The sequence below is a fragment of the Ascaphus truei genome, chromosome 10 (assembly GCF_040206685.1).
Source record: "Ascaphus truei isolate aAscTru1 chromosome 10, aAscTru1.hap1, whole genome shotgun sequence".
In the NCBI taxonomy this organism is placed as follows: domain Eukaryota; kingdom Metazoa; phylum Chordata; class Amphibia; order Anura; family Ascaphidae; genus Ascaphus; species Ascaphus truei.
The window spans coordinates 52697557-52720947 of record NC_134492.1 but is presented as its reverse complement, the minus strand read 5'-3'; positions in this window follow the sequence as shown (position 1 = coordinate 52720947).

Here is a 23391-nt window from a genome sequence, read left to right as displayed (position 1 = left end):
GCCAAACTACTGGCCAATAGATTATGTCTCATCCTGCCCAGACTCATACATCCAGATCAAGTCGGCTTTATAATGGGTAGACAAGCTGCGGACAACACCCGACGCATCATTGATCTGCTAGAAATAGCCACTAATCAGAAATTAAACATTATGATGTTGAGTCTGGATGCCGAAAAAGCGTTCGACAGGATAGACTGGCCATACTTAAAACAGACGCTTGGGGCATTCGGCTTTGGGGAAAGGGTGAGTGGTGCGATAATGTCGCTATACTCGGGCCCCGCTGCCAAGGTCATACATCAGGGTTTCCCCTCTAATCTATTTCAAATTAAAAGCGGCACACGACAGGGGTGCCCGTTATCCCCCTTGTTATTCGCCCTATGTATGGAACCTTTGGCTGCGCAAATCCGTAACAACCCGGATATTTCAGGGATTACGGTGCATTCACAATCACATAAGGTTGCCCTGTATGCAGACGATATACTGCTGCTGATCTCCAAGCCTCTAACCTCCCTGCCGAACCTATTTGACCTGTTAGATAAATTTAATAGAATATCAGTATTCAAAATCAACCAAACCAAATCAGAGGCCCTAAATATTAGCCTCCCAAAGGAAACTGAAAAGCTACTGAGTCTGAACTTTAATTTCAATTGGCAACCAAAACATATTAAATACCTAGGGGTCTACATCACCAAAAATTACAGGGACATCTATGAGGCTAATTACCCCAAGCTAATCAAGACACTAAAAGCAGATTTTAAAAAATGGATGCCCTACAAGATCTCCTGGATAGGTAGGATACATTGTGTAAAGATGAATCTCCTCCCCCGTATCCTATATTTGTTTCAGACTCTACCAGTGCCACTTAGACTGAAGGATATACTCTCACTTCAGTCTGATATCTCCGAATTTATCTGGGGAGGGAAAAAACCGAGAGTAAATAAGACAATTATGAGAAAAACCACGCGGACAGGAGGCCTAGCGGTACCTTGCCTGGTCTCTTATTACAAAGCGGCGCAATTGTGTCAACTCACACAATGGCAAACCAACCCTGATCTGAAAAGATGGGTGGATCTGGAAAAGAGGGCTTGTGCCCCATTAGAGATAGAGAATTTGCTCTGGTTACCCAAAACAGCTATTAAATGGGCTGAACGGCCGCTCTCCTCGGTGGCCAACTCACTGTCGGTATGGGAAACCACGAAATATAAACATACCCTGACCTCAAGGCGCTCTAGGATGGCCCCTTTATGGGGCAACCCTGACTTTGCACCGGGACTAGTGGCAAATGCCGCAGGGCCTTGGAAAAGATACGGATATCTTAGGTTAAAGGACCTGGAGGGTATACCGAACAAAATTAAATCATTCGAACAAATCCGATCTGAAAAAAACATCCCACACTCCGAATTTTTCCGCTACCTCCAGGCCAGAGCGTTCTTCACCAAAAAATCCCCCTTCCCGCCACTAACCACATTTGAAAAGCTCTGTCTGACGAAAACAGACACGCAGGGACTTACATCGCAGATCTATAGAGAAGTGGTCGGTTCTGGGAGCTCACAGCAACGACAGAAACTGACGTACCAAATTGGATGGGAAACAGACTTAGGGGAGGAACTGGAGGAGGACGAATGGACGGCTATTTTAGAGGCTACTGCTAAGAGCTCCATATGCACTACTTTGAAGGAGAATGCATATAAAGTATTGATGAGGTGGTATTTCACCCCACTAAAATTATCAAGGTTTGTCACAGGATACTCCCCGCTGTGTCCCAAACAATGCGGAGAATCGGCGGACCTGTTACACATGCTGTGGTCTTGCCCTCGGATCTCACACCTGTGGGATGAGATTAGACATTGGCTCCGGTGGGATGAGATTAGACATTGGCTCCGGAGGATTTTTGACCTCGCAATTCCCCCTGATCCGTGGCTGTTCCTATTGAACAGACCATGGAAGGGTCTTTCAAAAGCAGGTAATAAACTAGTTGCACATTTTGCAACAGCAATAAGGTGCGAGATCGCAGCTATGTGGAAACAACCAGAGATCCCAAATATCCCAAAAATTCGAAATCGATTATGGTACATATGCCAGATGGAGAAATTGACGAGTCTGGTCAATGACACTGGCGAAAAATATATAAAAGTCTGGACGCCTTGGCTGGAACAGACAGACATCCCAGGGGTTGAGGTAGCCACGATATGGCAGTGATTATTCCAAGTGCATTCTCGTACAAAGTAAGCGGAACGGACTACGAGACCTAGTTGAGGACACGCCATGTGAACACCTTGGGTGGCCCTGGAAGTCGGCAAACAATCGTGTAGAGTACATCTACCAACCACCTATGGGAAAATGGCAGTGCAGCGTGCCCACGCCCCCCCCCCTTCCCTCCTTCCCACCCTCCCCCGCCTTAATTTACCTTTTTTTTTTTTTCTTTTTTATGTGTTGTCCCCCCAAGTTTAAAATACATAAATATCCCAACTGGTTATAGAGATATCATGTTCAACGCATGAACACTTAGGGCTCCAGAAGGAGAATGTAGCAGTATCGTACATGAATGTAATACTGTGAATGTTCGTGTTATTTGTATTGCGATGCTATTTATATTGAAAATCTTCCAATAAACTTGAAGTTATAAAAAAACAAAAAAAAGCCACTATGCCAGGAGTGACCAACTCCAGTCCTCAAGGGCCACCAACAGGTCAGGCTATCCCTGCTTCAGCACAGGACTTTCAGTCAACGACTGAGCCACTGATTGAGCCAACTGTGCTGAAGCAGGGATATCCTCAAAACCTGACCTGTTGGTGGCCCTTTAACGACGGTAGTTGACCACCCCTGCACAATGGCATGTAATAAAAAATCCGGGCGTTCCTCTGGGCCAATATATTTTGAATAGCAACATCTTTTCCTTTCACATTGCTTAATGATTGGTAAGGGGGAAAGGTTTCTTTCTTAAGGCAGAACGAAATTACATTGACTAAGTTGGTTCTAATTGACACATTAACCTTAAAGTGAAAACAATTAAAGTGATCTTGTCTGCATTTCAGAAGAGTATTTGCGGCCAAGACAAAAGAACCGCAAAGACCTTTTTAGTCATAGAGATAATACCTGAACTCCCATTGACAGGGCAATTAAACTTAAACTTAAATTGCAATCATTTAAAGTTGTAACCTCCTTAACCTGCTCTAAAGTTGTCAATTTAAATAATTGAGTGGGAGAACTTGTGGTTCAAATTGCTGCCCGCTTTTAGAAAGGTACAATATAAATTATAATTAATAAATTATTACTGGCATAATCATCGAATGTAAAAATGTTTTTTTTTTTTAAAAACAGGAAACAACTTATATTGTACTATGCTAAAAATGCAGTATTTCTGTACGTACTGTAGCAAGATAAGATATAAAGGGCCATAATTACGAAGCTGTCTTCTGCCATACAGTAAGTAGAGATGGTGTAATAGTGGGCTGACATTCAAATTCACATCAAATTTTGGAGTTCCTTTTAGATGCGAATATCCACGGATAAATAATGCACATTCGACTACCTTTGTACATATGCTTGTAATACCGCCCGCCACCACTATTAGCACACGTCATAAAACCCAGTCACACTTTTTTTTGGTAGAGAAAGATTTTAGTATATATAAGGCGGAGGAGGTGTGGGGCGGGGGTCATTTAAAAATACGTTGCATATCCTATTATCAAATCTCCCAGGGGTGCTCCTTCTTTCGCATTGGTCTCTCTCTCTCTCTCTCTCTCCCCCGCCCGGTGTAACAGCCAAACCGCCCGGTGTAACAGCCAAACCGCCCGGTGTAACAGCCAAACAGCCCGGATTGTATGTGCTTTGGAAGCGGAATGACCTGAGGTGGGGCTAACTTCATCCCCAGTCTGATTTATGAGTTTTGCTCTCTCAGCCAAACACTTATTTCAAGCTCTGGATAGAACTCGCAGTACCAAACTCGTGGAAAAATATGTGCATTTTTCATAGTGGTTTTCAAAACGGATTTACGGGAATAGCAGTTGTCATAAAAAAAATGCGAGTTAGAGGCTTTTTTTCACAAATAGATTGGAATGGCAGATCTGGAGTGAAACCGCTTCTAAAAAAAAAAGCCTTTTCCGCATGGATTGGACATGCGAGAAGGGTTTACAAATTAGGAAAGCGTGCCGATCTCATCGGATAGGGCTCTTAGAAGTGGATTGACACACTTTGGAGCTACAGTTCCAGAAAAGACTCCATGGAATCTGTTTCATAGAGATGAACACTTTTTTTGCAGAAATTCTAATTTATTGCGGGTTTGCAAAATTCCTTCCAGGTGCCGATTTTCACAAATCAGTCTAAAAAAAGGCAGATTGAATTTTTTTTCCAATCACTGAAAACCCGCAAACAGATTTGGATTTAAAAAAAATCCCAACACACATTTTTCTAGGAAATCCGTTTGCAAATTTTACAACATTCAATTCCAGACCCAAAACTTGGGGGAGAGGGGGCAGTTTTGGTAAAGTCAGTGCAACATCTCTAGCAGTGTGAGCTAAACCAGCTGCTGGATAGCGCCACTGTCACAGATTACTTAGGAGCTCTACTGCTCACCCATGTAGCCACTTGTTGACACTTACCTGACTGCCTTTAAAAGCAGAATACTTCCACGTGCGAGCAGCAGAGGAGGATGCTGTGACAGTAGAGCTATTCAGCAGCTGGTTCAGCGCACTGCTAGAGCTTCTCCCTGAGTAGTAGAAGTTGTTGGGCCAGAAAATACCCCTTCCTCCCAGGGTTCCTAAGGACCTGTCTGTTTTTAGGTCTTTTGTGGCACATGTGAGCCTTTTAAATATACTTTCAGTAACCTATAAGCAGATCTCCCATATGTTCTACTTTAAGAGCACAGGGGTCTCTCTACATGTTGCTTGGTGAGTAGTTTGAAAGTATATATATATATATATATATATATATATATATACAGGCATACCCCGCTTTAACATACGCAATGGGACCGGAGCATGTATGTAAAGTGAAAATGTACTTAAAGTGAAGCACTGCCTTTTTTCCACTTTAAAATGCATGTACTGTACTGCAGTATTTCAAACAATCCAGGAGGAGCAAAATATAGGGAAATAAAAACAGAAAACAGTGCAAATTTAGGTGCAGACGTTGAGACTCTGATGAAATAATAATGACAATATCTTGGCTCTGTCGGTCTATCTACTCACAAGATGTAAGTGGTAAGTATGCAGTTGGCAGATTGGGCTGCCACCCCAGGTAGTAGCTGTATATTGTGGATAAACCTCCAGGCTTATCTCGTCAGGGTTACCATGGTGTACATATGGGAGGAAACAAAGCTACATAGCGCGATCTGTCTTTCCAAAAACTTTATAAAATGAATATGAGCATATAAAATGTGCACTTACAATGTGCCAGAATTAAAAATGCATTTATCACAATCACAGTGATTCTAGGGGGTTTTATCCGATCTCACCGCCTCCTCTCTGGCTCTGGATGTCAGCCGTCTGCAACCTGGAACGCTCAGCTCCGTTTCTCCTCCGGCGCGTGTGACGTCACTGCTCAGTGGAAGGTACAGCTACGGATCCCTCACTAGACCAAAACACCACTCTACGCGTTTCGCCCAGCTCAGCAAGCTGTCAATGGCTTCGTCAGGAGTGTGTGAGTTGTGGGGTTAATGAATATCCTTATATACCCTCTCTGGTCTAATTATGCAATCAATGCAGACAATTACATCAGCGCTATGGTGACCAATCTTTACATAATTGTTCCAATTAGGATTTCTATATTACACATGTTACATACTTTGATTCTTGATGAAACATCATTCTCATAGATGTTAATCTTTATATAATGTTATCCATCTACAGGAAAATTATATCTATTCAGCACTTGGAATATATATATGGAGTATCAAGTGCAGTTTAATAGTATTTTGATTTTTAATTAGCAATTTACATTTTATAAATGGAGTTAGGCTGATTTCTTTTAAAAATTTCCTTGAGACTTATGTTAGTCTCTATGTATACAATAGAGGCTGCATCACAAAAATGGGGGGGGGGGGGGGGGAATTCGTTCTTGTTCATGAATAAATGTATTAAGTCAGCAGTTGACAATGGGCAATTTTAGTTTATTTTGATGTAATTGATTAATTCAAGTTGCTGCTGTTATATTGCAACCTGATTGATTGTAACCAACTTTATATTTATGTCAGTATTAGTTTCATTATTATTTCATCTAGCTGAATTACTTAGAATCTGCTTCTGTGTGAATAATCCTAGACAACAATACAGATGCTTCTGGGATAGTAAATTCGTATCTGGTGTTATAATTAATTGGTTTTAATGCTAGCTGACATTAGGGGGAAACTTCAAGTAGATATTACTTATAAGGTAATTAGGTTCTTAGTACTCATTATATAATTTTTAGTGTTTATAAGTGACTATAAATTTGGGTGGAGAATGACATTTCATTTACATTATAATATACATATTTATGCGATTTATATATTTTTTGTATTTTTAAACATATGTTCTCAATGCATGTTTATAACACAAGCGTAACATACAACAGGACATGTATAATCTACTCTAAAGATCTATAATGATAAAGACTCATACACATTCCAACAAGTTTATACATTATGTCATATCAAAAAGGTGTTATACAATCTCTGACTATCAGTGCTAATACACATAGTGTGATTTCACTATCTGAAAACACACGCAGATAGGATATATTGAGCCTAGAGGAGAGGAAAAGGAGAGGCAAAAAAAGGGGGGGGGAGGGGAGAGGAGATTACAATCAGTTAGATATTCAGACTAGGAAGGGTGTCAGATCTATTTCTGCATTCAGGCCCCTTGGTGTCATAGTTTTTAGGCGGTGGATCCAAAACGCTTCCCTTCGCAATAGTTCTAAACCTCTATCGCCACCCCTCCAATGTGGCAGAACATGCTCTATAGCTTGATAATGCAGGCCTGTCGGTTCACCAGCATGGAAGTCAGAAAAATGTTTTGGAATACTATGATTCTGCAGCTTCCTGTGAATCCCACTAATATGTTCCAGTATTCTTGTTCGTACAGGCCTTATGGTCTTTCCAACATATTGTAACCTGCAGGAACATTCCAAGAGATAAACCACATGGTCTGTCCTGCAGGTTATGAAGCTTGATATTTGGAAGCTTTCGCCTGTAACGTTTGATACAAATTGGTTTTGGTTAGGTGATTTGAACCGACAGGCTGTGCATGTCTTGCATCCGTAAAACCCCTTTGTATGTAGCCAACTATTATCTATACAGTTTTTCTTACTTCTCAGAGCACTTGGTGCAAGTTGATCTTTGAGATTCTTGGCTTTTTTATATACTATACTAGGTCTATTAGGGATGACTGGGCCTAAGACAGGATCATTTTTTAATATATCCCAATGTTTAAATAGGATTTTTTTGATCGCATTTGCCTCCCTATTGTAACCCGTAAGGAAGGCATATTCAAAGTTCCTGTTCTCCTTTTTTGTCTTATCTTTTACTTTCAATAGGTCAGATCTATTCATGTTCCTAACTTTCTCCCTAGCACCATTTAATAGTTCCTCATTGTAATTCCTCTCCAGAAATTTGCTCTGGATCCTATCTGACTGTGTTTCGCACTCTTCTACATCGGTGCAATTCCTTTTAATGCGTATCAGCTGACTGATTGGAACGTTGTCCATCCAATTCGATAGATGACAGCTATCTCTCCTGATGTAGTTGTTTTTATCAGTGTCTTTGAAATGTGTTTTTGTCTTTAACATTTTATTTTCAACATAGATGTTTAAATCTAGATAGTTCACCGCTGTGTTGCTCCACTCATTGGTGAAAGAAAGATTACATGTGTTTACATTCATATTGTCCAAAAAAGTAATGAGTTTGTCTTCTCCCCCACTCCAAATAATAAAAATATCATCTATGTAACGGCGATAGGTGACAAGATCCGCGCCCAGCTCGTTATCACTCCAGATGTTGTCATTTTCCCAATTTGCTACAAATAGGTTTGCGTAGCTGGGCGCAAATCTCGTCCCCATCGCCGTTCCACATTTTTGCAAATAAAAAGTGTCACTGAACCAAAAATAATTGTGGTGTAATATAAACTTAATGCTATCTATAATAAAATTAATTTGTGATTCTAATAAAGTGTCGTCTCCCTGGAGGAACCCTTTCGTGGCAGCACATCCCTGATCATGCTGTATTACTGTATACAAGGATGCAACATCGCATGTCGCTAAGATAAAATGATCTTCCCATGTCACATCCTTTAACACATTTAGCAGATCTGTTGTATCTCGCAGATACGATTTTTGTTGGGTCACATACTTTTGCAAAAAGGTATCTATATACATTGAGAGGTTTGCAGTTAGCGAGTCAATCCCCGAGACAATTGGTCTGCCCGGGGGATTGACTACGCTCTTGTGTATCTTAGGGAGGAAGTAGAAGACAGGCATCCTGGCTTTTTCCTGATATAGGAATTTGTACTCTTTTTCATCCAGGATGCCCGCCTCCCTTCCCCCATCCAACAATTTTTTAAGTTCCTCTGTATACTCCTTGATCGGATTGGAAGGTAGCTTACTGTAAGTATTAATGTCACCCAAGAGTCTTTGTGCTTCCTTCTCATAGTCAGGTTTATCCATAAGGACGATACCACCTCCTTTGTCTGCCTGTTTGATAATGAGGTTTTCCCTTTCTATTAGTTGTTTTAAACCTTCTTTCTCCGTTTTAGTTAGATTTTCAGTTTTCCTTTTGTTTGATTGTATAGTGTCTTTTTTAATCAAATCATCAAAATCTTTAGTAATCATTTGGAAGAAAACCTCCAAATGATTACCTGAAGCGAAGTGGGGAAAAAAAGAGGATTTAGGCCTCAGCCCTGTATGGATAAATTGTCTCTCCTGTTCAACAACGGGGGGCACTGTCGTATTCATTATGGGTTCGGTATGTTTACCTAAAAAATATCTTTTTACAGTCAGCTTCCTTAGATACCGATTGGCATCTATAAATAAGTCAAAATTACTATGCCCTTTCATAGGCGCAAAAGATAGACCCTTGGAGAGAATGCTTTTCTGTGGGTCAGTAAGAATTACCCCACTCAGATTATATACATTATTCATTTCTATTTCGCATTTCTTTTTTCTCTCCCTTTTTCGTCTGCCTCTCTTTCCTCTGACAGTCTTCCTCTTTTGTTGTTGCCGTTTGTCCCTTTCTCTTGTCTCTGCTGACTCTTGTTCTTCCCTCCCCATAAAGTGGAAGGGCCCTCTCCTACAACTAAAAAAGAGGGGGAATCTGTATTTTCCCCATTTTCCCGGCTGTTAGTTTTCTCCTCTCTTTCTCTGGAGTCTGTTGATTTAGTTCTTCTACTATTCTTAGCTAGCCTTTCTTCCTCTCTTTTTTCTTTTTTCTTTTGGTTTATAGGTGTGTAGTTAGCCCTTCCTCTTTCTGAATCTCGCCTCGGTGATCGCTCTATCTTTCTATTTGAACCATCTCTGTGTTGGTTATCATGCCTATCCTTCCTAGATATTTCTCCTGATGGTGGTCTCTCATGGTGTATGTTGTTATCTTTATATGTGTTTCTATAGGGTTTCCTATATGTTCTATTTATAGTCCAATTCCTTTGTTCCCCCTTTCTGTAATCTTCCTCATCCCTATGTAGTTTCTTGGTTTTGTTATTATCTGTGTCCTTTTCAAGCGTATCGAGTTTCTTTTGTAATAATATATTTTTCTCTTTAAACTCTTTTGTATCTTCAAAAGGAGTTAATTTCTCTTTAATCTCATTTATTTCTTCATCTAGCTGTTTCAAATGTAAATTCTGTTGTTCTAAAATGAGATCTATTAGACCATAGGAACATTTGTCCAATAATTCATTCCAATTATGCAAAAATACTTCATCTTCCAAATCGAAAGATGGCTTTTTGCGGACTCTTAAGCCTCTAGGGATTATTCCACATTCTTTATACCTTTGTAAAAAAACCACATCTAACCATTTTTTTGTGTCTCTTATCATTAATCTTTCCAATTTAATAAATTCATCAGAAATAGTTTTTTCGATATTTCCATCTTTAGTCTCTTCCTCTTCTTCTACTACCTTATTAAAATTAATCTTTCTCTGTAATCTCTTGGCAAACACATTGACACTTGGTTCTGATATATCCATTATCACTTAAGTGTGCTGCCCACTCACCAAAAACAAACAGTATATTGTGAATAAGTGAATATAAGGCGCTAACAACTTAAATATATACAATAGTGATACGTGCAAGTGCAATAAAAAATTAATATTAGTGCTCAAATAATAAACCCTGCTCAAACCCTCTGGTAGAACCTGTTTCCAGGGTTCCAAGTAGAAAGATGTATTTCAAACAATCCAGGAGGAGCAAAATATAGGGAAATAAAAACAGAAAACAGTGCAAATTTAAGTGCAGACGTTGAGACTCTGATGAAATAATAATGACAATATCTTGGCTCTGTCGGTCTATCTACTCACAAGATGTAAGTGGTAAGTATGCAGTTGGCAGATTGGGCTGCCACCCCAGGTAGTAGCTGTATATTGTGGATATCCCTCCAGGCTTATCTCGTCAGGGTTACCATGGTGTACATATGGGAGGAAACAAAGCTACATAGCGCGATCTGTCTTTCCAAAAACTTTATAAAATGAATATGAGCATATAAAATGTGCACTTACAATGTGCCAGAATTAAAAATGCATTTATCACAATCACAGTGATTCTAGGGGGTTTTATCCAATCTCACCGCCTCCTCTCTGGCTCTGGATGTCAGCCGTCTGCAACCTGGAACGCTCAGCTCCGTTTCTCCTCCGGCGCGTGTGACGTCACTGCTCAGTGGAAGGTACAGCTACGGATCCCTCACTAGACCAAAACACCACTCTACGCGTTTCGCCCAGCTCAGCAAGCTGTCAATGGCTTCGTCAGGAGTGTGTGAGTTGTGGGGTTAATGAATATCCTTATATACCCTCTCTGGTCTAATTATGCAATCAATGCAGACAATTACATCAGCGCTATGGTGACCAATCTTTACATAATTGTTCCAATTAGGATTTCTATATTACACATGTTACATACTTTGATTCTTGATGAAACATCATTCTCATAGATGTTAATCTTTATATAATGTTATCCATCTACAGGAAAATTATATCTATTCAGCACTTGGAATATATATATGGAGTATCAAGTGCAGTTTAATAGTATTTTGATTTTTAATTAGCAATTTACATTTTATAAATGGAGTTAGGCTGATTTCTTTTAAAAATTTCCTTGAGAATGTTCTTGGAATGTTCCTGCAGGTTACAATATGTTGGAAAGACCATAAGGCCTGTACGAACAAGAATACTGGAACATATTAGTGGGATTCACAGGAAGCTGCAGAATCATAGTATTCCAAAACATTTTTCTGACTTCCATGCTGGTGAACCGACAGGCCTGCATTATCAAGCTATAGAGCATGTTCTGCCACATTGGAGGGGTGGCGATAGAGGTTTAGAACTATTGCGAAGGGAAGCGTTTTGGATCCACCGCCTAAAAACTATGACACCAAGGGGCCTGAATGCAGAAATAGATCTGACACCCTTCCTAGTCTGAATATCTAACTGATTGTAATCTCCTCTCCCCTACCCCCCCTTTTTTTTGCCTCTCCTTTTCCTCTCCTCTAGGCTCAATATATCCTATCTGCGTGTGTTTTCAGATAGTGAAATCACACTATGTGTATTAGCACTGATAGTCAGAGATTGTATAACACCTTTTTGATATGACATAATGTATAAACTTGTTGGAATGTGTATGAGTCTTTATCATTATAGATCTTTAGAGTAGATTATACATGTCCTGTTGTATGTTACGCTTGTGTTATAAACATGCATTGAGAACATATGTTTAAAAATACAAAAAATATATAAATCGCATAAATATGTATATTATAATGTAAATGAAATGTCATTCTCCACCCAAATTTATAGTCACTTATAAACACTAAAAATTATATAATGAGTACTAAGAACCTAATTACCTTATAAGTAATATCTACTTGAAGTTTCCCCCTAATGTCAGCTAGCATTAAAACCAATTAATTATAACACCAGATACGAATTTACTATCCCAGAAGCATCTGTATTGTTGTCTAGGATTATTCACACAGAAGCAGATTCTAAGTAATTCAGCTAGATGAAATAATAATGAAACTAATACTGACATAAATATAAAGTTGGTTACAATCAATCAGGTTGCAATATAACAGCAGCAACTTGAATTAATCAATTACATCAAAATAAACTAAAATTGCCCATTGTCAACTGCTGACTTAATACATTTATTCATGAACAAGAACGAATTCCCCCCCCCCCCCCATTTTTGTGATGCAGCCTCTATTGTATACATAGAGACTAACATAAGTCTCAAGGAAATTTTTAAAAGAAATCAGCCTAACTCCATTTATAAAATGTAAATTGCTAATTAAAAATCAAAATACTATTAAACTGCACTTGATACTCCATATATATATTCCAAGTGCTGAATAGATATAATTTTCCTGTAGATGGATAACATTATATAAAGATTAACATCTATGAGAATGATGTTTCATCAAGAATCAAAGTATGTAACATGTGTAATATAGAAATCCTAATTGGAACAATTATGTAAAGATTGGTCACCATAGCGCTGATGTAATTGTCTGCATTGATTGCATAATTAGACCAGAGAGGGTATATAAGGATATTCATTAACCCCACAACTCACACACTCCTGACGAAGCCATTGACAGCTTGCTGAGCTGGGCGAAACGCGTAGAGTGGTGTTTTGGTCTAGTGAGGGATCCGTAGCTGTACCTTCCACTGAGCAGTGACGTCACACGCGCCGGAGGAGAAACGGAGCTGAGCGTTCCAGGTTGCAGACGGCTGACATCCAGAGCCAGAGAGGAGGCGGTGAGATCGGATAAAACCCCCTAGAATCACTGTGATTGTGATAAATGCATTTTTAATTCTGGCACATTGTAAGTGCACATTTTATATGCTCATATTCATTTTATAAAGTTTTTGGAAAGACAGATCGCGCTATGTAGCTTTGTTTCCTCCCATATGTACACCATGGTAACCCTGACGAGATAAGCCTGGAGGGATATCCACAATATACAGCTACTACCTGGGGTGGCAGCCCAATCTGCCAACTGTATACTTACCACTTACATCTTGTGAGTAGATAGACCGACAGAGCCAAGATATTGTCATTATTATTTCATCAGAGTCTCAACGTCTGCACTTAAATTTGCACTGTTTTCTGTTTTTATTTCCCTATATTTTGCTCCTCCTGGATTGTTTGAAATACATCTTTCTACTTGGAACCCTGGAAACAGGTTCTACCAGAGGGTTTGAGCAGGGTTTATTATTTGAGCACTAATATTAATTTTTTATTGCACTTGCACGTATCACTATTGTATATATTTAAGTTGTTAGCGCCTTATATTCACTTATTCACAATATACTGTTTGTTTTTGGTGAGTGGGCAGCACACTTAAGTGATAATTGATATATCAGAACCAAGTGTCAATGTGTTTGCCAAGAGATTACAGAGAAAGATTAATTTTAATAAGGTAGTAGAAGAAGAGGAAGAGACTAAAGATGGAAATATCGAAAAAACTATTTCTGATGAATTTATTAAATTGGAAAGATTAATGATAAGAGACACAAAAAAATGGTTAGATGTGGTTTTTTTACAAAGGTATAAAGAATGTGGAATAATCCCTAGAGGCTTAAGAGTCCGCAAAAAGCCATCTTTCGATTTGGAAGATGAAGTATTTTTGCATAATTGGAATGAATTATTGGACAAATGTTCCTATGGTCTAATAGATCTCATTTTAGAACAACAGAATTTACATTTGAAACAGCTAGATGAAGAAATAAATGAGATTAAAGAGAAATTAACTCCTTTTGAAGATACAAAAGAGTTTAAAGAGAAAAATATATTATTACAAAAGAAACTCGATACGCTTGAAAAGGACACAGATAATAACAAAACCAAGAAACTACATAGGGATGAGGAAGATTACAGAAAGGGGGAACAAAGGAATTGGACTATAAATAGAACATATAGGAAACCCTATAGAAACACAAATAAGGATAACAACATACACCATGAGAGACCACCATCAGGAGAAATATCTAGGAAGGATAGGCATGATAACCAACACAGAGATGGTTCAAATAGAAAGATAGAGCGATCACCGAGGCGAGATTCAGAAAGAGGAAGGGCTAACTACACACCTATAAACCAAAAGAAAAAAGAAAAAAGAGAGGAAGAAAGGCTAGCTAAGAATAGTAGAAGAACTAAATCAACAGACTCCAGAGAAAGAGAGGAGAAAACTAACAGCCGGGAAAATGGGGAAAATACAGATTCCCCCTCTTTTTTAGATGTAGGAGAGGGCCCTTCCACTTTATGGGGAGGGAAGAACAAGAGTCAGCAGAGACAAGAGAAAGGGACAAACGGCAACAACAAAAGAGGAAGACTGTCAGAGGAAAGAGAGGCAGACGAAAAAGGGAGAGAAAAAAGAAATGCGAAATAGAAATGAATAATGTATATAATCTGAGTGGGGTAATTCTTACTGACCCACAGAAAAGCATTCTCTCCAAGGGTCTATCTTTTGCGCCTATGAAAGGGCATAGTAATTTTGACTTATTTATAGATGCCAATCGGTATCTAAGGAAGCTGACTGTAAAAAGATATTTTTTAGGTAAACATACCGAACCCATAATGAATACGACAGTGCCCCCCGTTGTTGAACAGGAGAGACAATTTATCCATACAGGGCTGAGGCCTAAATCCTCTTTTTTTCCCCACTTCGCTTCAGGTAATCATTTGGAGGTTTTCTTCCAAATGATTACTAAAGATTTTGATGATTTGATTAAAAAAGACACTATACAATCAAACAAAAGGAAAACTGAAAATCTAACTAAAACGGAGAAAGAAGGTTTAAAACAACTAATAGAAAGGGAAAACCTCATTATCAAACAGGCAGACAAAGGAGGTGGTATCGTCCTTATGGATAAACCTGACTATGAGAAGGAAGCACAAAGACTCTTGGGTGACATTAATACTTACAGTAAGCTACCTTCCAATCCGATCAAGGAGTATACAGAGGAACTTAAAAAATTGTTGGATGGGGGAAGGGAGGCGGGCATCCTGGATGAAAAAGAGTACAAATTCCTATATCAGGAAAAAGCCAGGATGCCTGTCTTCTACTTCCTCCCTAAGATACACAAGAGCGTAGTCAATCCCCCGGGCAGACCAATTGTCTCGGGGATTGACTCGCTAACTGCAAACCTCTCAATGTATATAGATACCTTTTTGCAAAAGTATGTGACCCAACAAAAATCGTATCTGCGAGATACAACAGATCTGCTAAATGTGTTAAAGGATGTGACATGGGAAGATCATTTTATCTTAGCGACATGCGATGTCGCATCCTTGTATACAGTAATACAGCATGATCAGGGATGTGCTGCCACGAAAGGGTTCCTCCAGGGAGACGACACTTTATTAGAATCACAAATTAATTTTATTATAGATAGCATTAAGTTTATATTACACCACAATTATTTTTGGTTCAGTGACACTTTTTATTTGCAAAAATGTGGAACGGCGATGGGGACGAGATTTGCGCCCAGCTACGCAAACCTATTTGTAGCAAATTGGGAAAATGACAACATCTGGAGTGATAACGAGCTGGGCGCGGATCTTGTCACCTATCGCCGTTACATAGATGATATTTTTATTATTTGGAGTGGGGGAGAAGACAAACTCATTACTTTTTTGGACAATATGAATGTAAACACATGTAATCTTTCTTTCACCAATGAGTGGAGCAACACAGCGGTGAACTATCTAGATTTAAACATCTATGTTGAAAATAAAATGTTAAAGACAAAAACACATTTCAAAGACACTGATAAAAACAACTACATCAGGAGAGATAGCTGTCATCTATCGAATTGGATGGACAACGTTCCAATCAGTCAGCTGATACGCATTAAAAGGAATTGCACCGATGTAGAAGAGTGCGAAACACAGTCAGATAGGATCCAGAGCAAATTTCTGGAGAGGAATTACAATGAGGAACTATTAAATGGTGCTAGGGAAAAAGTTAGGAACATGAATAGATCTGACCTATTGAAAGTAAAAGATAAGACAAAAAAGGAGAACAGGAACTTTGAATATGCCTTCCTTACGGGTTACAATAGGGAGGCAAATGCGATCAAAAAAATCCTATTTAAACATTGGGATATATTAAAAAATGATCCTGTCTTAGGCCCAGTCATCCCTAATAGACCTAGTATAGTATATAAAAAAGCCAAGAATCTCAAAGATCAACTTGCACCAAGTGCTCTGAGAAGTAAGAAAAACTGTATAGATAATAGTTGGCTACATACAAAGGGGTTTTACGGATGCAAGACATGCACAGCCTGTCGGTTCAAATCACCTAACCAAAACCAATTTGTATCAAACGTTACAGGCGAAAGCTTCCAAATATCAAGCTTCATAACCTGCAGGACAGACCATGTGGTTTATCTCTTGGAATGTTCCTGCAGGTTACAATATGTTGGAAAGACCATAAGGCCTGTACGAACAAGAATACTGGAACATATTAGTGGGATTCACAGGAAGCTGCAGAATCATAGTATTCCAAAACATTTTTCTGACTTCCATGCTGGTGAACCGACAGGCCTGCATTATCAAGCTATAGAGCATGTTCTGCCACATTGGAGGGGTGGCGATAGAGGTTTAGAACTATTGCGAAGGGAAGCGTTTTGGATCCACCGCCTAAAAACTATGACACCAAGGGGCCTGAATGCAGAAATAGATCTGACACCCTTCCTAGTCTGAATATCTAACTGATTGTAATCTCCTCTCCCCTACCCCCCCTTTTTTTGCCTCTCCTTTTCCTCTCCTCTAGGCTCAATATATCCTATCTGCGTGTGTTTTCTGATAGTGAAATCACACTATGTGTATTAGCACTGATAGTCAGAGATTGTATAACACCTTTTTGATATGACATAATGTATAAACTTGTTGGAATGTGTATGAGTCTTTATCATTATAGATCTTTAGAGTAGATTATACATGTCCTGTTGTATGTTACGCTTGTGTTATAAACATGCATTGAGAACATATGTTTAAAAATACAAAAAATATATAAATCGCATAAATATGTATATTATAATGTAAATGAAATGTCATTCTCCACCCAAATTTATAGTCACTTATAAACACTAAAAATTATATAATGAGTACTAAGAACCTAATTACCTTATAAGTAATATCTACTTGAAGTTTCCCCCTAATGTCAGCTAGCATTAAAACCAATTAATTATAACACCAGATACGAATTTACTATCCCAGAAGCATCTGTATTGTTGTCTAGGATTATTCACACAGAAGCAGATTCTAAGTAATTCAGCTAGATGAAATAATAATGAAACTAATACTGACATAAATATAAAGTTGGTTACAATCAATCAGGTTGCAATATAACAGCAGCAACTTGAATTAATCAATTACATCAAAATAAACTAAAATTGCCCATTGTCAACTGCTGACTTAATACATTTATTCATGAACAAGAACGAATTCCCCCCCCCCCCCCATTTTTGTGATGCAGCCTCTATTGTATACATAGAGACTAACATAAGTCTCAAGGAAATTTTTAAAAGAAATCAGCCTAACTCCATTTATAAAATGTAAATTGCTAATTAAAAATCAAAATACTATTAAACTGCACTTGATACTCCATATATATATTCCAAGTGCTGAATAGATATAATTTTCCTGTAGATGGATAACATTATATAAAGATTAACATCTATGAGAATGATGTTTCATCAAGAATCAAAGTATGTAACATGTGTAATATAGAAATCCTAATTGGAACAATTATGTAAAGATTGGTCACCATAGCGCTGATGTAATTGTCTGCATTGATTGCATAATTAGACCAGAGAGGGTATATAAGGATATTCATTAACCCCACAACTCACACACTCCTGACGAAGCCATTGACAGCTTGCTGAGCTGGGCGAAACGCGTAGAGTGGTGTTTTGGTCTAGTGAGGGATCCGTAGCTGTACCTTCCACTGAGCAGTGACGTCACACGCGCCGGAGGAGAAACGGAGCTGAGCGTTCCAGGTTGCAGACGGCTGACATCCAGAGCCAGAGAGGAGGCGGTGAGATCGGATAAAACCCCCTAGAATCACTGTGATTGTGATAAATGCATTTTTAATTCTGGCACATTGTAAGTGCACATTTTATATGCTCATATTCATTTTATAAAGTTTTTGGAAAGACAGATCGCGCTATGTAGCTTTGTTTCCTCCCATATGTACACCATGGTAACCCTGACGAGATAAGCCTGGAGGGATATCCACAATATACAGCTACTACCTGGGGTGGCAGCCCAATCTGCCAACTGCATACTTACCACTTACATCTTGTGAGTAGATAGACCGACAGAGCCAAGATATTGTCATTATTATTTCATCAGAGTCTCAACGTCTGCACTTAAATTTGCACTGTTTTCTGTTTTTATTTCCCTATATTTTGCTCCTCCTGGATTGTTTGAAATACATCTTTCTACTTGGAACCCTGGAAACAGGTTCTACCAGAGGGTTTGAGCAGGGTTTATTATTTGAGCACTAATATTAATTTTTTATTGCACTTGCACGTATCACTATTGTATATATTTAAGTTGTTAGCGCCTTATATTCACTTATTCACAATGTACTGTACTGCAAACATCATATATGTGCATAACTGGTGTAAATAATGCATTTGTAACCAAAATAAATACAGTAGGCTTTATTCAAATAAAATTAATGGGAGCAAGCAAGGAGATTAGAGGCGCGCACACGGGTCAGTACTGTATAGCAGCTCTCTCCTTTTTGCAGTCTCTCTCGCTCACTCAGTCTCTCTGTCTCTCTCTGTCTCTCTCTCTCTCTCTCACTCAGTCTCTCTGTCTCTCACTCAGTCTCTCTCTTTCTCACTCAGTCTCTCTGTCTCTCTCTCTCACTCAGTCTCTCTGTCTCTCTCTCTGTCACTCAGTCTCTCTGTCAGTCAGTCTCTCTCTCTCAGTCAGTCACGCACTCAGTCAGTCACGCACTCAGTCTCACACACACGCACTCAGTCAGTCACACACGCACTCAGTCACACACACACGCACTCAGTCACACACACACGCACTCAGTCACACACACAGTCACTCAGTCACACAAACAGTCACTCAGTCACACACACAGTCACTCAGTCACACACTCAGTCACACACTCAGTCACTCAGTCACATACTCAGTCACACATTCAGTCACTCAGTCACACACAGTCACTCAGTCACTCAGTCACACACAGTCACTCAGTCACACACAGTCACTCAGTCACACACAGTCACACAGTCACTCAGTCACACACACACACACACACACACACACACACACACACACACACACACACACACACACACACACACACACACACACACACACACACACACACACACACACACACACACACAAAGATTGCAGCAGAAGATCTTCTCCCCCTCACACTGTAGTCTGTAATTCACATCACATGCAAAGCTTCACAGAGCTCTGAGGAGGGATGGGGGAGAAGGAGGAAGCAGAGTCACGGGCGGACTCACTGGTTTAGCTGCTGCTTTAGGAAGCGTGATTGCAGGGGGAACGGACACAGATGGGAGGGGGAACGGACACAGATGGGAGGGGGAAAGGACACAGATGGGAGGGGGAATGGACACAGATGGGAGGGCAGAGGGAACAGGGAGATCGAGCGCTCCATAATGAAGACAAGCATGAAGGAGGTTGCAGGAGTGTTGAGTTGCGCACGCTGCCCCCTGGTGTCCGTACTCGCGAAGCACGTGTACGTACACAGGGGTAAGGTGCAACAAAAAAAAAATGTACGTACTTGTGAGTGTACGTAAAGCGGGTGTATGTAAAACGGGGTATGCCTGTATATGTATTAACAATGAAAATAAAAGACAGCGCCCTTATTAGCATACACCTATAACCCTGCAAAACAGACCTCACACTGCAGGATGATATACCAAGCACAGATATAAGACAATGTTTCTAGATTAGCAGGAAACCAAGCAAATTGCAATATAAAAAATGAATGCACAAAATTGTGATTTTTTTTTATAAAAAATGAAAAATATAAAAAATGTATGTTGGCAACAAAAACAATAAAAAAAGAAAAAATACCTATAAAAATTGTGTGTAAATCTCTTTCGTATTGTTGACAAAAATATATAATCAATATAAAATGATGTCCATACAAATCCTTAAAAATGAATTAGAAGTCCTGGGCAGCTTAATTCTTGGGATCACCAACCTCCCAACGATACCTAAGAAAAAAAGAAGAAAGAAAAAGCGCCCGATCCTAGTGTAAATTCAGATTTAAAAGGTTTTAATTAACATGAACAGACGATTGCCAACTCACACTTTGTCAGTTTAAAATAAGCAATTTATGGGACAAGCCCATGCACCATGCTGACGTCCAGGTTTCAGAAGTCTTCCATCTGCATACAAATGTAGCTGCTTTGAATCAGCCCTGCTGTGGGATGTGCTGCCGGTACAACCTTTCTCCTCTGCAGGGAAGGTAGATGTTTCTGGCTGTATTCAATCACCCACCGATCGAGTAGCAGGATGCAGGAACTGACGTCTGTGCTCTGGAGCTTGAGCTGCTTGGCCACCGTAGTTTCCTGTACCACGTGACCCTACGCGTTTCCTCCGTCTCAGCGGATTTCATCAGGGGATAAACACTGGTAGAGTTGACTGAATATTTATACTAATGCGATCCAATAAAATATGTAAATACCAGTCAACCTAGATCAATTACAATTATATAAAGAACATCTGTGCTGGGTGGTTTAGCCTAATAGCAAAGTATATACAAGGACATAGAACAAACAGCAAAACAGGTAGCGCTAGTCTAAGAACAGTGATATTATGCAATATATAATGTTTAACACCATAAGGTGTAGACCGTGGTACACACTTAAGGGGCTGCCCGGTGATACAACAAACTGACCCCCTGGTCAGAACATAGACATGGAAAGGAATATGTATCGATGGGCGCCAAAACAATAAATGTCAAATATAAAGGATATAAAACCAGGTCTGTTTGGACGATCAGGAATGACTCCTCGTGGTGTGCTTTGAAAAAAAGAAAGCACAATACATAGCGTGATACTGTTACATAAAAGACAAACAACATAAAGACAACATACAGCTGAGATATCACTTAGGAACTAATAAAGTTTAAAACATTTAATAGCAAGTTAATAAGTATACATAAACATAAAAACAATAGGACACAGTTGATTGAATATGCACTCTGCAACACCGGTAGATGTAGATGAAATGCTCACTCACCAGATGGTTATTGTAAGCAGGCAGTGGATATATTAGAGAGTATCCCCTCTCGGTGAAGTGGACTGTGTACTCCTGGGCGTCTCAGTTGGTGCGTGCACGCCAACCGGCGTCTGAGCAGATGATTCCCACAATGCACAGCACGGGACGCGGAGCAACTCCAGGTCTGCAGCCGCAGATTCGACACAGCAACACAGCGTCACAGGAATAAGCCGCCAGCTGTCTGTATAGCTGCAACTCCAATCTGTTGCTGCCGGGGGGGGAAATCGCCAAACACGGTGTATTGGAGTGCAATGATAGCCACCCTACGCGTTTCGAAAGCCAAACTGCTTTCTTCCTCAGGGGTTCAAGATGTTATAAAGTCCAAAGATGGTTCTTTAAATAGAAAGTCCTTGATTTGATCAATTAGTTCCACCTGCAGATTTAGGCACATGCGCACTGGAGCTTGGAATTAGTCCTCAGTCAATTTTGTGTGTTTATCCACACGTGCTTAGAAATGGTACTTAGCTCAGTTTTTGGTGCCACTGCGGTATTAGAGAACTCAGCTGATGACAAACAACAAAATACAATACAAACAAAACATAATATATGTAGTGTGTGAATAGGTAAAACATAAATGTGTGATAATATAAGTGTGATAATATAAGTGATATATAGCATAAATATGCCAGTGAATGTAATAAAATAAAAACCTATAGTGACTAATTTAAGCAAATAATGCATTCATCTTCATGTGTGTACAATGTGTTAAGTGAATAAAAAACTACAAAGAATTACAAAACGGCTCATAAGTTTAAAATGCTTATATAAAAAATTAAAAACAGGAGTTAAACTTCCTAATGGACAAATTGCATGTAGAAGGCCTTTATGGATATCTTATAATATATGTATATGCTTCATGATGCAATGGAGGGATTATCCTACCAAAAAGGATTTAAGGTCAAACTCTACATTCAATCCTAATGGTGATAGTGTTTTTAATTCGTAAATCCAAAAGGATTCTCTCCTCCCTAGTAAGCTCACAGTGTTTCCTCCTCTCCAATGTGGTGTGATATTTTCTATTGCGATACATTTGAGACCTTTTGGATCTTTATTGTGCACTTGAAGAAAATGATTGGATACACTATGGGATGTTAAACCAATTTTAATGTTATATGTGTGTTCGTACAGACGTCGTTTGACGCATCTGGTGGTCATACCCACATATTGCAGACCACAGGGACATTCAAGCAAGTAAATTACAAAAGAGCTATTGCATGTAATGTGTTGTTTTATTTTGTAACTTTTTAAAGTATTATTGGATATAAATTGTGATGATTTGATACTGTATTTACAAGCAGTACATTTATTGCAAGTATAATATCCCCCACGGGATTGTGCTTTAATAGAAGCAGGTTGCAGCGATGGACAACTTGGTGCCAATCTTTGTCCTATATTAGGAGCTTTGGTGAATATAATTTGAGGGTTGTCTGGCAATATTCCCTCCAGTTCTTTGTCCTTTTTTAATATTGACCAGTGTTTTTTAAAATTTTTACGTATGCTGGGTGCCATTTGATTATACTGTGTAATGAATGCCAAATTGGATGACTTATTAGTATTTTTAGTTTTATTTTTATATTGTAAAAGATTGGTTCTGTCCATCGCTGCAACTTCATTAATCACTTCATCTAAGTCTCGAGAGGAATATTTTCTCTCTATAAATTTATGTTTAAGATCTTCCGCTTGTCTAATAAATGTATCTGCCTGTGAACTATTTCTTTTCAAATGAATAAATTGACCGTTTGGTATGTTTTTAACCCACGTTGGGTTATGATGACTTTGTGCGTGAAGATAATTATTGGATTGAACGGGTTTGAAATATGTGTTTGTATGAATAAAGTTATCTATAATATTGATCTCCAAATCTAAGTATTCTATTTTAGTGGAACTTGTGACAAACGTGAAATTTAAATTATTATT